The sequence below is a fragment of the Hippocampus comes genome, unplaced genomic scaffold (genome assembly GCF_001891065.2).
Source record: "Hippocampus comes isolate QL1 unplaced genomic scaffold, H_comes_QL1_v1.1 scaffold25, whole genome shotgun sequence".
NCBI lineage: Eukaryota > Metazoa > Chordata > Actinopteri > Syngnathiformes > Syngnathidae > Hippocampus > Hippocampus comes.
This window is the reverse complement of record NW_017804844.1, coordinates 612128-622798: the sequence shown is the minus strand read 5'-3', so window position 1 is coordinate 622798 and position 10671 is coordinate 612128. Positions and strand designations below refer to the sequence as shown.

Here is a 10671-nt window from a genome sequence, read left to right as displayed (position 1 = left end):
CCCCCCCCGCCCACGACTATGCCGTCAAAGCGTAATTGGAGGCCTGCGAGACCCCCAAACATCCATTTGTCACACGTTGCCATCGAACCGGTGCGTCACGGCACCTCCGAGAATGACCTTCCCTCAAAGCGGACAGCTTTCGACGCCCCCGCCCGGCACGGGTTTGTGCGCGCGCGCTAGCTTGCTATTATTAGCACAGATGTGCGCATCGGCGCCCTGCCCGCGCGTGTCACCGCGCTGCCATTCGACAGGTAGTTTGTTTGCCGCGCCTTCCATTTTATTTCCTGGCTTGTCAGCGAAGCGCAGTCATGGTGGAGAGGGAGCCCACAATGACGCCCGGTGTGCCTCTTTCACTCGGGAGAACGGCGGGGTTTGAAAGAAAAAAAATAAAAATAAAAATAGGAGCTTTGCTGATGTGCCGCCTGTTCATTTACAGGAAGAAAAAAATGATAAGAAGAAAGTCACAAAGGCTTTTTGTGCACACAGTGGAATCCAGATATCATTCAGGAAATAGACAGGAGGCCATTATCCACAGGAGGAGGGGTGACAGGCCCCGGGGGGGAGGAAGTGTGCGCACCAAGACAGCCAACCCCTCCTCCTCCCCGCAAGCCAAGCAGGGATAAGACTTTTTTTATTCTTTATTTTTAAAAGCTGCAGTGTTTCTGTCATCTGCAATAACGCCCGTCATTCCTCCTGCGGGGCCGCTGCAGAGCACAAGCCAAATCACGCGCGCGCGCACACACGTATACTTTGTGGCGTCCGAAGCGACGACCTTCAGCATCGTGACCGCACACGGCAGGCAGGCATGACCAATCGATTGATGATTCATCGGAATTTTGTCCATCCCGTGCAACGTAATGCACCGCCCGTTGCAGCCCGACGAGTTTGCGGCTTCAACGGGCAGCTGCCGTTGTGGCGGGTGGCATCGCGATTGGCAACACAGACCTGACCAATCGATGATTGATTCATCTGCGTTTTGTCTTCTGTGTCAAATTTGCAACGTAGAAGATGGAGGGTGAGGCCAAATTGCATCCATGTGTTTCACCGCCACCCAACCAGTTTGCAACCTAAACAGGCTGTGGCAGAAAGAGATGCTCAAAATGGTTTAGGTCTGAGTTCGGTCACCTTTACCCTCCGCTCGGCAAGGCAGCGGTGACGGAAGATGCCGCAAGAAAGTCCTTTCATATTCAAAAATAAATTAAAAAAATCATAAAAAGGCAGGAGCTTTTTTTTTTTTGAGAAGAGTTGATTACATACAGGTAGAATGCGTTGCTTTCGTGCTCTGTTGTACTTCCGTCATCTTTCCTTTTGTAGGAGACTGGACTGTTTGTGTAGTTTGTTCCTCTGTTGTGTGTTCACACACCCCCCCCCCCCCCCCCCCCCATCGGTCACGTGACTCTCCGCAGTGCAGCTGTGCTCATAGTGGACTCTCTGATCCCTTATTAGCCCGCTGTCATCCCTCGGTCAATATTACTCCGCCCCGCCCTCACCGCCGCCACCCAAACGCAAAGCGCCAGCTCCCTCCCGTGCCCTCGCGTCGGCCGTGCGCTCGCTTGCTCGCTTATTAACCGGCTGTCACATTGAGCGGCCGGACCCCAGACAGCCGTTAGAGGCCCCCGCCGTCCGCTCACTGCCGGGCCGCTTAAGCCTGCGGGGCTTTGCACCGACAAGAACCCGGTGGAAGGGGAGTGTGGGGGGGGGGTGTTCTGTGGACATGATCTAAAAACACACACACACACACACACACACTTGTGTACACACAAACATGGTGCAAGGACAACAGAGAAGAGAGTTAAAGGATGGAGTTACACCGCTAGAGTGTCAAAACCTCGTTTCACTGCCGCTTGAAGCTGTCCGTTGAAACCTGAATTCTGGCTTGAAATCCCAATTTAAAACCCACACATTAAAGCATCATCCTTGCTTGAAATCCTCCGACGCATTTCAAACCTTTTCTTTTCCAAACCAAAATTTAAAATCGCGACTCTTTTTTGAAACCCTAATCCAGGTTCCAAATCCAAATTTGACCCCTGGAACTTTTCTTGAAGCCTTTACCATGACTTAAATGTTCGACTTTTAATTTTGTGAAGCACATTGAGTTAACTTGCGCGTGAAATCCGCTGAATGTTGACCCAATCGTGCCTTGAAAATCGAACCCGGTCTCACACCCCTAATTCAAACCCACAAACCAAAACTCTGACTTTAAACTCTTTTTGGTCACCCTCACTTAAAACGCATTTAAGACCTGAATTTAAAATCCAAACCTTTGTTTGAAACCTTTCTTTCAAACACTAATCTTGTCTTAAAACTGTAACTTGAAATCCAAACCCTGTTATTCAGAAAAAAAAAAAATATATCAAACCTAATCTAACCCTAACACAAGCTTGAACCCCTAATTTGTTCCAATCCCTAACCTCTATTTAAAACCCTACCCCGCCTTGAAACCGTTGCTTGAATCATTTCGAAGGCCGACTAATGTTGCTTATATTAAAAATCTCAACATGAGCAGTTGAAAAAATCATTTTCAAGAGTCATTAAAAAAAAAAAAAAGATAATAATAATAATAATAAAAACCAGGTCTATTTCCGTCACGTCAACCGGACTTCACCGAAGCAAAATGTTCCAATTTGGGGAAAGGTAATTTTTCTGAGTTGATTTGCACGCGCCGTGGTCACCTCTGCCGCTCAGCAGGAAGCATGCAAACGCGAGCCGCAGACGTGCCCGCAGCCTTGCCAGACTTGATTAGATTTTGATAGTGATCTGGATCCGTGATTCCCACTATTAGATTATTACCGTGCAGACACACACACACACACACACACACACACACACACACACACGCGCGCGCGTTGGATATAAGGGATTTCATTCCAAATCCAATCCAAAAGCCCCCCCGCAACCCCCCCGCAACACACACACGTGCGTCGCCGGGTCAAAAAATCGATTTCACCTCAAACGGAAGACAGACGGATGCTCAGTCTCCTTGAGGGAAGTGACTCGCCTCATAGTTGGAAAAGAAGCTTTCCTGCACCTTCGGAAGACTTTTTCGAGGGAAAAAAAAAAAAAAGAAGAAAAGTTTTTATCTCAAAAAATAAATAAAATAAATAAGGTTAAAATTTCCTGTGACTTAATTCTCCTACGATTGTGTTCTTTTTTGGGGGGGAAAAACATAAACTATACCCTGAGATTGCAACTTTAATCAGCAAAAATACAACTTTAATGTAAACAAAAAAAAAAACTTTGTCCTCCTTCGGTTTCTACTATTTTGGAAAAAAAACCCCAATTTTGATTTAAAAAAAAAAAAGAAATAATATACAGTAATAAAACCTCTCGCTGAAAATGGACAATTTCTTCCCGCAAAAACTTTTCTTACTTTCTATGTAAAAAAACACGTTATTCTTGTTAGATTATGACTTTAAAAAAAATGTCTTCATCTCCTTTGCTCCACAGAGAAAATGTCGCCTACATTTGTGCAGTCAGGAGGTGGATTAGTCCATTGCGTGAGAATGGGCCGAGAACTAAGTACCCACCATGACAAACGCAATCATTAAAACTTGCTTTAAAATGCCGAACAAAATCATTTATTTGTCATGACAAGTTTGTGCAGTGACTCAAAAAAAAAAAAAAAAAAAAGCATCCATTTTTTTTGTCTGAGATGTTTTCGGGACATTTTGCCTCGCGCCAAGTTTGTTGACGCGTCTTGCACCTGAGAAGACCGGCAGCCCGGCTGACAGTCGGTGTGCAAGTTGGGACGCTCACACTCATAATTAGAAACGCGCGTGGCGCTCGTCCAGAGTGTGCGGGGGGTGTTGCGGGGGGGTTGGCTATTGGCAGCCACTTCTTCAACATTGGCAGCACGTTGCCACCTCCCACCCAAAAGAAAACAAAAATCCAAAGTGAGTGCATCCTCCAAAGCGACTGTAAAGACAAACGTTCATCTTCAATTCTTCCATTGTGCATGCGGGCTACTCAGTAGGCGGCGCCGGGGCCAGAAATGGACCCACTGTTACACTATTTTGGCCAACGCCTGTGATGAAACCATTGCGAACTGTTTGGCATTTACAGTTCTCTGATTCGTTGTGGACTATGACGTGAAAAAAAAATATTTTTCCCCCCAAAAAATTTTACTTTTTTTTTCCTAAAATATTAAAATTTTTTTCCCCGAAAAAAAAAGTTTTTTGAACAAAAGACAACTATCCGAATTACAAATGACCTCAGCAAAAATACAACCATATCTTTAAAGAAAAAAAATCTGACTTATTCCCATAACATTCATAAACATTTTTCTCAGAATTTTTTTTTTTAACTATAACATTATGAATCAAACCCAGCCGCTGGGGGGCAGTGCCCTCCCCTGGGGGTGCACTGTTCCCCAGTGCCGGTCCCAAGCCCGGAGAAATGGGGAGGGTTGCGTCAGGAATGGCATCCGGCGTAAAACTTTTGCCAAGACGACCATGCGAGTTGGTAGGACGGTTTACAGGGGCGGATGGAAATTACTGACTCGCTGTGGCGACCCCTGAATAGGGACGTGCCGAAAGGAGAAGAAGAAGAAGAAGATAACATTATGAATCACCTTTATTCTCAAAAAAATTTGGCTTATTTATTTCATCGAAAATTTGTCTCAATAATCTTGAAGAAAAATCTACTTTATTTTTGTAAGTAAGATTTAATTCTTGTAAAATTGTCTTTTTTTTAATTAAAACTTTAAAAAAGTAGTGTCATTCTTTGAAATTGATTATTTAATTTTTTGGTCTTTTCTTATTTCACAAAATAAAACAAAACGTTCTTCTTGAGGGACTCCAACTTTTTACCTGAGCAAATATGACCGCTTCCATGCACATTATTTCCACAATTTTTAATTTTTATTTTTTTGCCATACTTGCGTTCAACTTTTTCATGGAGCATTTTCTATTCAAAAAGAAAAACTTAACTCCAAGTGCTTTATATGTTCAGGAAAAAAAAAATCAGCCTGCTCCCCGAGATGTAGAAATCAATCCTAAATGCTAACGCTAAAGCGACTTGACAGCAACATACAGCATGACATTATCCCAGCTCATTGCATTATCTTCCAGACGTTTTCCATGAGTGGAACTCTTTCAATTGACGGCATCTGCTCGATCCTGCCAGCTTTCGCCGGCACTGAGCGTGCACACACACACACACACACACACACACACACACGCATGCACACACACACTCTCTCTCCAGCCAGTCTCTTTGGAAATAGATTTAGGACTTGAACGTAAGTGCGCCACAAAGCAGGAGAGCTAATGAGGCATTGTTGAGCTAGGTGTGAATGGTGGGATCCGTGCATGTTTATCTTTTTACCACATGGGGAGACAAATGAGGCTTTTTTTTTTTTTGGAAGGGGGGGGGCATTGGGATTTAGGCGGACTCGCCGTTGAGCCGTTGTCTTGGCCTCCATCCAGCCTCGAAATCCCCTCAGCAGAAGCCGTTGCGGCCACATCGCCGTCAAGTTCTCGCGGCAAAGGCGAAATTCATAAATGCATCAAGTCGAGCCGATGGCGGGCCTAACGGAAAACAGAAGCTTTCCAGGCCGGGTGGAGAAAAGTGGGGGGCGTGGTAAGAAATCGCGGGGGTGAGAGTCGGGCCCTCTCTTGTGGTCGCGTGACGACGAGTTGAGAGCAAACAAAAATGGCGGCCGCGCAATGAGGCAAGTGTGCCACGGTTGAAAGAAAAGCATCGCCAAGGTTTGACACAAAAGTCTCAGGGAGAAGCTGTTCATTCGTTGCTCCAAAGGGGCATCATTTTGGGCGAACTGTGCATTGCTAGCGTATCGGGTGCGCTATTGTGTTTTTCGGTAGTCTGTAACATGCTGGTTCTGGTTTTTGGGAATCTAAAATGACACCATTTTGTTCGCAAGTTAGCTTGAAAAAAAAAAATCTCTGTGCAACACATAATTTGAACAAAAGGTGCATTCCTAGCATACTGCGTGCATTATTGTTATTCTCAGCAAACTGTCACCCAACGACATGTTATTTAGCTCCAAAGTTACACAATTATCAGACCACACATCTCCAGATGGGTTGGAAAAAAAAAATCTTCATGCATGAAGCATTGCATGCGCGCCCACAACATTCTTAGCAAAATAGCCATCCCTATGGTCTCGGGTGTGCGATTGTTTTACTCAGCGGTCCGACACATGGCAAGCTAGCTTATTGATGTTTTTCCTCAGCAAACTGTTACACAATGGCACTTTTTTGGGGGGTATTTTTTATTTTTTTAAGCTCCAGTGTTACACAATTTTGATACACCACAAGTCAAGTTAGCTTGAAAAAAAACACCCTCATTGTCTACGCGATTCCTCTTGAGCTTTTGGATGCAGAAACGCGTAATTTTAGCCTAACACGCATCCCTTACTGAGTCGGTGTTTTATTGTTTTGTGCGGTGGCACTTTTTTTTTTTTTCTTTCTTTTTTTTGAAGCTCCAATGTTGCAAAATTTTGCGACCGCAGAAGTCGAGCAAGCTTAGAACAAAAGTATCCACATGACTTCAACTCTACGGGAACAACTTTAGCACAGCATGGATCGCTAATTCAAAAAGATGCGTGGGTGTGCTCTCGTTTTGGTCAGCAAACCGCGACACGGTGGATTCCCACCTCATCGCAGCTCGGGTGTGCGACTGTTTTCTCAACAATCAGTCACATTGTGGGACTGCTTTTTTTTTTTGGGCTCCAAAAGTTTTACCATTCACATTTCATAAGCCAGGCTAGCTTGACATTTCTCACACAAAGCCAGTCCAGATGTGTTGCCCTTGTCTCAACAATCAGTCATATGGTGCTGCTGCTACTGTTGTTGTTGTTGTTTTTTTTAAAATAATGCCAAAGTTGCACAACTGACACCTCATAAGTCAGCCCGGCATGGAATTTTTCACACAAGTCCAGCTCGGCTGCGCTACTATTTTTCCTCAGCAATCCGTCACATGGTGATGTTGTTTTCTAGCTATTGAGTAAAACGCTTTCAAAAGTCGACAAGTTGACTTCGCTTCAAACTTCGGACACCGAGACTCTTCCTCTTTGTCACATGGTGGCGCTGTTTTGTTTATTTATTTGTGTTCAGCGTGTACAGTTCTGACAACCAATGAAAACCGTCACGCTTGAAATTTCTCACAAAAGCCCAGTGTGACTTTTGGTACGAAATGTTAATAAAGCAAAATTTCTTTGCTTTCGAAATGTGACCTTTTGTGCTGACCTTTCGTCGAGTCATTGTCAAAACTTGAATGATATCGAAAAATGGCGCGCGTCTCACGTGTTCAGAGCCAAAGGCCACACCCCGAAATCCGCCTTTCAGTTGCTAAGCTAAGACCGGATATTTCTGAAAACAAGCTCGCTGCCTGAAGGGGCTATTTACGTCTCCAAAAGAATCACCATCCACTCGCTCCAGAAAAGTCAGGGGTGGGTGGTGGGGGGGGCTGAATTCTCCCCCACGGGGTGACGGGCGGCGGCCGCTGGGATTTTTGACGTTATTAGCTTCAGATGTCGGGCCACGGAGCGGCGGTGCGGCGGAAAGAACATCGGCCATCATCGCAAACGACGTGGCCCATCTGGAGCGCACATAACATCATCAAGTTGGGGTCAGCGGTTTTTTTTTTGGGTAGGGGGGCAATGGGGGACGGGCAGATGGAGACCTTTTCTTTGGAAACCTAATCTGCTGAGTTGGCGAGATAAGATGCAAAGTGAACATGGTGTCTTTTAAAATCTGCTCTAAAGGATGCAAATGGCTCCGATGGCGCTTTGTTGTTTCCAGTCCCCGCTTGTCACATCAGTTTTTCTCGCTTACACACACCTACTGTATCTATACATACACACACACACACACACACACTCTGGACCCAACGTGCCCATATGAGCCTGTGCTATTTGCAGCCCCCTTAAATATTCAGCACCTGCCGTGTTCCCCCACTCGTCTTTGATCAGCCTCCGATTCCACTGCGCCCGCTTTTATGTGCAGGCATCAAACCGGCGCAACCCGCGCTCTGCGCCTGCCCCCCCTACTCGCGCTCGTTTCCTCTCCCCGGGCTGCTGGCCATGGGCAGCTCCACAACAGGCAACTTGTGTCCGCACCAGGGCGAGGAGGAGCTGAGGATATAGTCCAGCATGTGTCCAGTCCTCATTAGTGTGTCAGTGTGTGCCGCACCAAATCGCAATCCCAAATTCATCTTCACAGTCGCAACCCCACCAGGGGGTGGGGCGGGGGGGTGAAAGTTACCACCTGCAAGCGGCATGGAGAAAAGCCCTCCGCACCATGCCGCTTCCCTGAAACTTCCGCTGCGGCCAGTTTTTAGATAAAAATATATTTAATCACACCGAACATCACTTTTCAATGCTTAGCTGTGTGTTTCATTCGACTCTGAAAATCGAATTTTCCCAGTCCAAACTGGACGCCAGTCAACAAACAAAAAAAGACGAAACAAACAAACAGGCCACCGCATCGCGTCAGCGGGCTCCGCCTGCAACGGAGCGTCGCACCCTCGCTGCAGGAGGGCCGGTTAGGAGGAACGGAGCACCCCCCGGTTAGGGGGGGGCGGCGATCAGTGGATGTGACCCAGGCTGCGCGATACGAAGTTCCCCCCCGCGCGATAAAAGAGCACAAAGTCGGACTTGTGTGTCATCGACGAGCCGCGCAGCTACTCGGGAATCAGTTTCGTTGGGGAGAGTCGCGGGTGAAGTGAAAGTTTCAATTAAACTAAAAAAAAAAAGCTTCAAGTTATTTTGCCGATGATCCCGAACGAGGTCTTTTTGTTACACAAGCCCGATGATGAGACTTACCCCCCACCCCCCACCCCGGCAGCAGCGCGTAATCATAACGCCAGGCCTGACCGACGCGAGCACACACAAACAAAGCCGAAACGAGAGCGTCTCACCTGGGCACGGCGGGGGGGAGCCGCGGCGGCGGGGACGTCAGGCTGGAAGAGAAGCGGGCGGGGAGAGTATCCGATTGAGAGCGGCCGACGTCGGCCGCGCGTCCGCAGCAACTGCGTCCTCGCTGTGCGGATGACACGGAGGCTGAGGGGACGCCAGCCGCCCATTGGCTGTCGAGTCCCCGGCACCAGGCGGCGGGGAGAGAGGGGGTGACTGAAAGAGGGATGGAGGAAGAGGAGGAGGAGGAGGCGGAGGGGGAAGAGAAGGGACGGGGGGAGGGAGAGAAAAAAAAATGACGGCGTTCCAAGTTGAACGCGACTTTCGCTCTCATTTCATGTGTTCCTGAGAAGCAACAAGCCACTTGCTAAATGTCACCAGTCTCTTTTCTTTCTCTCACGTGTGTATTTTTCTTGAATTCCTCTCGTATAATCAGTTGGGTCAAAACATTTGCAATTAAAAAAAAAAACACTCAAAAGACGCAAGTCCTTTAATTTTGTTAGTTGTGGGTTGTTTTTTTTTTTTTAATTTGAAACCTACAAAAAGTAATGGTTTTTCATTGGGGACAGTAATTTGTACTATTTTGGATGCTCGTGTCAAGATTTGTGCTTGTTTGGATTATATTTAGCCGTGTGTGTCCTTTGGATTTTGTTTCCACCTGTGCTGGTAAAGCTGGTTTCTTTGTTACTTGCCTTTGTTGTTGTTGTTTTTGGTAACTTTGTTGCTATTGTATTTCGAGCTTTCCCTTGTGAAGAAATTGACACCCTGCATCCCTGCCCGCCTGCGTTTGGGTCCTTCACCCAACATGACCGTGACAGTTAATGTTTTCATGATATTTGTTTGTTCCACAACACGAGGAAACGGCCACCAAAAAAATCAGCACAGATTACGATCTTTCCCTGTAGCTTGATTGAATCGAACCAATTAAAGTGCTCCACTAACTTTTATTGAGCAGCTTGTTTCAGTTATGGATGGCATTCCTCAGGGTTGCCTACTCGGACTCCTTTGGTTTGACCAATTTCGCCACTTTGCAATCGCCGCGGGTCAATGTCTTTGTTTGCGTCTTTAGCGATGTTTACAGTCAGGCTGCTTTCATTTCGGGAGGCCGATGACGGGGGTGACGAGGCACGGGTGTGCCGGCCAGAAATCAGATTAGCGACCCAACATGTAAACTGCTGGGTTAGAGAGTAATCAAACTAATGCAGCTCATCACTGCTTCATCCAGTGCGCTGCCTCCACCAGATTACTGCCCTCTAATCTCTTGTGTGTGTGTGTGTGTGTGTGTGTGTGTGTGTGTGTGTGTGTGTGTGTGTGTGTGTGTGTGTGTGTGTGTGTGTGTGCGTGCGTGCGTGCGTGTGGACATATACATGTAATGAACTCTTAAGCGCTCTCTTAGTGGACTAGAAATAAAATGTTTATGAGCGGAACAAGTTGTGGATGGAAATGAGGTTGGGGGGAGTATTGTGATGTTTTCAACAATCGACCACGTGCGACCTCAACGATTGCTGCTGTGCGGGAGAACTGTTTTGCGACGCAGATATGGAGCTGCGAAATTTGACAAGGAAAAGAAAACGTAACATTTTGCTGTTAGCCACATAAATTGGACCCACATTTAATAATACACAAGTGATTGTATTTTTTTTTTTTTAATGAAATTATCAAATGTAATTTCACCCGATGGGAAGCGCAGATATCTGCGGCGGGGATCAGACGGCGTAGGTGTGATTCCTTTGGAAAGTGTTGCTTCCCGATGACAAGATAAGGAATGCTATTATCACAAGAAAGCAAAGTCATTA

General features: G+C 46.5%; 1 protein-coding gene across 1 annotated transcript in view; it reads right to left on the bottom strand.

Moving 5' to 3' along the window:
- LOC109518516 (cadherin-6-like) overlaps positions 1-9081 on the bottom strand; it is a 40670-nt gene extending 31589 nt beyond the window's left edge. The window contains exon 1 of the mRNA XM_019874396.1: positions 8881-9081. The gene's annotated coding sequence lies outside the window, so the exon portion shown is untranslated. The remainder of the gene's footprint in view (positions 1-8880) is intronic.
- Between the last annotated feature and the right edge of the window lie 1590 nt (positions 9082-10671).